The sequence below is a fragment of the Quercus suber genome, unplaced genomic scaffold (genome assembly GCF_002906115.3).
Source record: "Quercus suber isolate HL8 unplaced genomic scaffold, Cork oak 2.0 scaffold_326, whole genome shotgun sequence".
Lineage (NCBI taxonomy): Eukaryota > Viridiplantae > Streptophyta > Magnoliopsida > Fagales > Fagaceae > Quercus > Quercus suber.
The window spans coordinates 593,136-600,275 of NW_027069779.1; positions in this window are offsets into that span (position 1 = coordinate 593,136).

Sequence of the window (7,140 nt, forward strand, 5' to 3'; positions counted from 1 at the left end):
TTTCAATTCTACATGTGGTGCATTAGTGGAAACATGATGCATGAAGGAACAGAATTTTGTTGGGATGCAACAATTCATACATAGTTCTTCTATTCTCCTCATGATTATACGTGTTTCATCACCCATGATTGATGAAGAAGGTGAAGGCAAAGGTGCGTCAAAAGATTACCAAAATAAGTTTCAAAAATTTCTAATCTGCCTCTTTTGTTTCTAACCCAAATGCTCATGTAACAATGAATCCACAATAAAATAAAATAAAAACAAACAGAAAAATAAAGACAAAAAAAAAGGGAAAAAAAAAATGGAACGAAGTTACCAATAGAAGAATTTCCACCGGTTGTGCTTGCTCCCAAAAATTGCCTCTAAACACGCAACAGCCCCCGCAACGCGCCAATTGCTTGCTCACTCCAAGTGCAGGAGATCGTAGCAATATAATTCTCGGAGTACGAGGTCGAACCACAAGGAGCAGGGTAAATTCAAAGACAATATAATTAAACAGTAATTTGGGTGAAGAAGAAAAATACTTTTGCTTGTGATTGTTAACAAGAATAATAATAAAAATTGATTTAAATCAATAATGTAAATACTAGGGCATCGGGGTGTTTCCCTATATCGATATGAAATTCTTTGTGATCTAAGAAAATATATATTTCATAATTGATTGTTCTTATACAATTAAAAACTTATGATTCGGTTGAACTGAGACAATTCAAGAACGCATGATAACCTCGATTAATAATGTGGTTAGAAAAGTTTTCAGAAAAACCCATTCACTTTAAAACATGATTTCTATTTGAAACTATTAGAAATTCCTCTAAACAATAAGAAAAACATGATTGAACTTATTGAAAGCATGGAAGAACTAATACATAAAAGAAATCTAATTGAACAATCAAATATGTCATTGATAAAATCCTAGAAAGAATCACATTGAATATTCATACCGTAGAGAAGAAACATAACCCCTAGCTCTAGCAAAGAGTTTAGGCTGCCATTAGAGAAAGAAAAATACAAGTTTTCTTTTTCAAAATTGTTCTCACCGCCTCCCTTCTAAAAACCCTAATGTCTAAGTTCCAAAGAAAATAAAACTTTTCCTATTTTAATTTTCGTCCAGTTTACAGCAGTAATTGTGAGTTAATTTTGGCCTTCAAAATTGAGAATTTCGGAAAACTCAAAACTGGAAAGTTGTAATATTTAAGTCATGGTTCCAACCCATCTGGTCTTGTGTCAATTGGATTTTTGAGGAGAGAATACGCCCAAATACTGATCAGTGCTCAAATCAGATTTTTCCTTTCAGATTCTGCCTCTTTGATTTCTTTCCTTATTTGAAGCTTCCAATCATGTTAGGTGATCCAAGCACTCCAGCTGCACCTCCTTAGACATTTAAGCATGGTCCTTTAGCTCCACTTTAATTCTAGTTTGACCTCCATTCTCTCACAAATTCCTGTAAACTTATCTTCTCACATGATTTCCTGAAAGTAGAAAATTACACAATGAATAGCATCTTATTCAAGAAATTATGTAAAGATAAATAATAGGGACTAATACAAATCATTGCTTAATTATACAAATTAAGCATAGTAATAAGGAGATAACGCCCACATAAATATATAACAAGTACCATTTAAGGCGTTATCAGAAGCTTACTGTATAATTGCCGTTTTGAATAGGTTTGTGTCAAGATCAGCAGACAGATGTAGACTGTTCTATCAGTTGTTGAAGAAGTGGAAGGGTTTTCAATAGATAGAAGAGTGTGATTCAACATTAAAGACTTAATGTCTTACCTAGCCAGCCCACCCATTTTGTCTTGACTTGAGCCCGAGAGGATTTGTACATGTATCTGGCAATCTCTGACCATGTCATCAGCTTAGTGTTGATCAGGCAGCATAAGGGGATCCAAAGGCCAGTATATTACCTCAGCAACACTTTTGTGGATGCAAAGACTCTATATTTGCCATTGGAGAAAATGGCACTGGCCTTTATACATGCTACGAGGAAGTTACCACATTATTTTCAAGCTTACGCGATATGGGTATTGATTGAGTACCCTTTGCAGTCACTGTTAAGAAGGTTGGATTCACAGGGAGGATAGTGAAGTAGGGGATAAGATTGGAGACGTTTGACCTACATTATAAGCCGAGAATTCCATTAAGGGTTAGGTGCTAGCAGACTTTATGGCTGAATTCACTCCTTCTTCAAAAGCTTCTATAGGAATTTGCCAAGTCACAGTTAGACGATGGAAAGTGTATGTGGATAGGGTATCTAACGTAAGAGGGTTGGGGGTGGGATAGTGTTGGTGTTGCCCGAGAGTGTAAGATTGGAAAAGTCACTCAGGATGAGCTTTCAGGCTTCGAACAACAAAGTTGAATATGAAGCCCTCATTGCTAGGCTACGGGTGACACAAAAGCTAAGAGCCAAGGAGGTGGAGGTGTTCTCAAATTCAAGATTGGTGGTTAGTAAAATAGATGGGACCTTTAAGGCAAGGGACCATTGTATGTCACAGTACTTAAAGTTGTTCGGGTCCTTACGGGCGAACTTCCAAAAAGTAAGTGTAGTTAGAGTGCACAGAAGTCAGAACAGTCATGCTAATTCCTTGGTTACGCTAGCATCCTTTTTAGATGATTGCATTCCTTGAATGATTCTCATAGAACTATTGGAGCAAACCAAGCACTAAGTAGCAGACAATGATAGTAGCTACGTCGAAGCTGGAGCCAAGTTGGTTGGATCCTTACATAGCATTTTTATCGAATGGGTCTTTGTCGATGAATGACAAGGAGGCTGAGAAGGTGTTGAGAACAACGGCTCGTTTTTGTTGTTCGAGGATAAAAAATTGTATAGGCGTTCGTTTGGAGGTCTATACTTGTTGTGTCTTCATTTGAGTGAAACCATCGAGTTGCTAGTTGAGCTTCATGAGGGGATATGTGGGGGGTACTTGGGGGGAAGATCACTCACCGACCGAGCTATGACCTGAGGATTCTAGTGGCCAAATATGCAACAAGAAGCAGCTTACCATGTTAAAAGATGTGATTAGTGGCAAAGACATGCACCTATTTTGCATCAACTTGGGGAAACTTGAACCCAATCGACAATCCTTAGCCCTTTGCCCAATGGGAGCTAGATATAATCAGACCATTCCCTCGTGCATCGGGGAATAGAAGATTTGTAGTGGTAGCAATAGACTATTTTACCAAGTGGGTGGAAGCCGAGGCCTTGGCAAATATTAGGGACGTAGCTATGAAGGAATTTGTATAGAAGAACATCATTACGAGGTTTGGAGTTCCTCGGCATTGGTATCTGATAATGGGCTTCAGTTTGATAGTAAGATGTTTCGAGAGTACTATAGTAGTCTCAGGATAACTAACAAGTACTCATCACCCACGTATCCTCAAAGCAATGGGCAGACTGAAGCTATAAACAATAGGCTAACTGTTTAAAGGCTCAAGTTGGCTAGCAATTAATAATTATTGTAATAGGTGTCAAAGAATAATGTGGGTTATTGAAGGTGGCCTCCTATCCCTAATGATGCTTTCTTGTAAGTATAGTGACTTAAACTTTTTTAATAAATCATTCTTGGCACAAGAGTTCAAATGCTCCAATGATATGACAAATTCTATAGAGATTGGGATTGAGTGTATGTGGTTTGAGGAATTTGGATGAATGGATGAATTTCTTTGATTGCCTTTTAGGACCTTTTCTTCTCATATTCTAAATGTTTAGCAAAAGTCCTTACATGGATTGAATGAAGTTAAATCCCTCTTTGGAACAAATTGATTGGTAGAGCAATTAATCATCATGATTTGGAAAAAGAGTTGTCAAATGGATCTTCTTGTATTCTTTTGAAAAGAAGGCTTTTGAAAAAAAAAAAAAAAATTGGAGTGTTTGAAAGGGAGGCTTTGGAAAAATCTTGGAGTCTTTGAAAGAAAGAAAAAAAGTATTTTAGAAAAGGTTACTAAAAAGGCCCAATGCCCATGGTCCAAAAGTTTTGAAAATAAATTGAAATGACTTGAAGGCCCAATGGCCCTAGTCCAAAAGATTTTTTTTTTTTTTTTGAAAATTTTTGAATTGTTTTTTTCAAATTTTTCGAAAACTTTTTCTTTTTCTTTTTGAAATTTTTTTTCTCTCTTTTTTTTTTGAATTTTTTTTCTCTTTTTTTTTTTTTTTTCTTTTGAATTTTTTTTCGAAACCTCTTCTTTTTTTTTTTTTGAAAATTTTTTCTCTCCTTTTTTTTTGAAAATTTTTTTTCGAAATCTTTTTTTTTTTTTTTTCATTTTTTGGAATTTTTTTTTTTTATAAACAAAATGCATGAAACATGATGATCAACAAAAATACAATAAACCTCAACAAATATTTTCTAATTGAAACATGTAGTGTGTGTTTGGCAAAAATTAAAAAGCTAGTTTATTTTACTATTCAACTTATTTTTGGTACTATTCATGGGCCCTACTGTACTTTTTGGTACTATTCATGAGTCCCACTATACTATTTAAGCTAATTTTTACATTTATCTATAGTATTTTCAGCAAAAAGTTTTCAGTTTCAGCAAAATTAATGGATCCCAAATAGATCCGTAGTAAACAACAAACTTTGAAGTTGGGCTGCTTGTTTCTTCTTCGTCCATTGTGGATGTTTGAGTTGAAATTCTGAAAATTGGATCTTGGTAGGCCTAAACCTCGAGGAAGATGACTTGATCTTGATGGAATTGGGTTTGAATACTAATTAAGCTTGATGAGCTTGAGTTTGATGAACTTATGAACTTGATGGTCTTGAGTCTTAATGAGCTTGACGGACTTTGGGCTTAGTAAGATTGGGTTCAAACTTTATATACACATGACATACCTTTCTTTCTAGGAAAACAAAATCAGTTTTATAAAGCACACAACAGTCAACCAATTATGATGGGCCCAGGTGTTGAGCTTGGGCTTACCATGGCTTAAACAATGGTCAAATACACACAATATGCAATGCAATTTTAACATGGACTGGCCTAAGGATAGGCTCTAAGTCATTACATTGTAGGGTGGGTTTGTTGTTTTATTTTTCCCATAGCTAGGACGTTACACCTCCCAACTTGTAATATAATGAACACTACTTGGTCCAAATGGCAGGTCTATCCTTTTTAGTCAACTAGAAATTATTCAGTGACTTTGGACTATGAGTTGGTGAGTTCACCATTGGGTATCTGAATCTAATGAAGGCCGGTGATCCATGGTTACTACCACCATATGTTGAGATGGGTGCATGCATATTTGTTGTTTTGATGGCCCACACTAATGACAGTTAGGGAAAACTTTTAACAATCAACATGACAAATTTAAACAAAATATCATACAACACATCAAGACATAAGCAACCAAACAAACAAAAGCATCATACAAAAAACAAGGGTATATAATTGGTCATTTAAAGTCTAACACGAAGCTTAGCCCTTGACATCCCCAGTAGAGTCGCCATTGTGAGAGATCGCAGGGGTGCTCTCAAAAAGAGATTCAAGTGCTTAAGGCACCTCTCTTTTGGGTTATTGTGTGGAGTCGCCACTTATTTTTTATATAAAAAAATAAGAAAAAATAAAATACAATTACATGTGCAAAAATTCCTCGAATGTTATTAATTGACCATGGAAATACAATTACATCATGGTATAATAACTTTACAAGGCTTTGGTCCTAATACAATCTATGTAAAATTACAAAACTTTGATCCTAGTTACAGTCTACCAAAAAAAAAAAAAAGAAGACAAAACACTAGTCTACTATCCCAAAAACCTAAATTCAGGAGTTAGGTTACGGAATGGGAAGGTTTTAGGCACCATTTCACCCAGACAGAGTCTAGTCTTCTAGACTCCACATGACCATTATACACCCTTTTGAAAGTATGAAATGTTATACAATAGATGCTATGTCAAATCCAAGATCTAGGGTTAAACTTTTAGTAAAGAACCTTAGAATTGCCATTTTATTTTGTGGGAAATTTTTTGATGAGAATAGTTAATGAAAAATTTAATCTTCAGTTTCCATAAAAGAAAAGAATGGATTTTTAATAAAATTCAGATCTGATTGGGATTTTTTAATGTAAAAAGAAAAACATATTTTTCTTTGAAAACACCAATTTTTTTTATTGAAAGATGCTGATCTGATTTTGATTAAAAAAAAAGCGTATTTTTGTTTCAAAAAAATGCAGATCAGATTTTTTCTATTAAAAACAGGCCAGATATTTATTTGGAAAAAATGCAGATCAAATTTTATTAAAAACAGGGCAGATTTTTATTTGGAAAAAATGCAGATCAAATTTTTTATTAAAAGCAAAGCAGATTTTTATTTGAAAAAATGCAGATCAGATTTTATATTAAAAACAAGGCAGATTTTTATTAGGAAAATTCAGATCAGATTTTTTATTAAAAACAGAGCAGAATTTTATTTGGAAAAAAGCAGATCTGAAATTCTAAGGCAAGATTCAACCCTAGATTTAGACATGTTTATCAATTAATCATGTGAAAACTTTTGAAAGCAAAAGAGAACATGTGATAACATATGAGAAACATGATTATTTAAACACAAAAGAAAACATCATGTCCATTAAAACTAAAACATATATGAAAGCATGTTATGGAAGCAAAGTTAGAGTTATACTTGCATGAACTTAATCCTCAAGGAAAATGTTCCTCAAAGAGAAACAATTTTTTTAAGGACTTAAGTGAAGCCCCTTAACAAAAAAGAAGTGAGAGAAGTTAGAAAAAGAAGGGTCAGAAAAAAAAGGGTTAGAAAAAAGGTCAGAAAAAAGGGGTCCTTGAATGTTGAGAGGCCTCCCCTATTTATAGGGATGTTAGTTGCTTAGAATATAAGCTATGTTTACTTAAAAATTAAGTCCAATAAGCTTAAAAAATAAGCAATAAAAAAAAAAAAACTGGGGAAAATCCTAAAAAAAAAGGAGATTTGGATAAGAGTAAGCTAGTTTTTCAGATCAGAACAAGTTTCGGTATTTTGATCATATTTTTCTATTAAAAATTCGGATTAAGCTGAAAGTTTGACAGCTGAAGGGATATTCGATTTTATACAATTTTTCCAGAAATAACCTAGTTCAAATTTTGAGTTATACTATGCCAAAAGTGCCATGGAACGTGAATCTGAAATCTGCTACTTGATT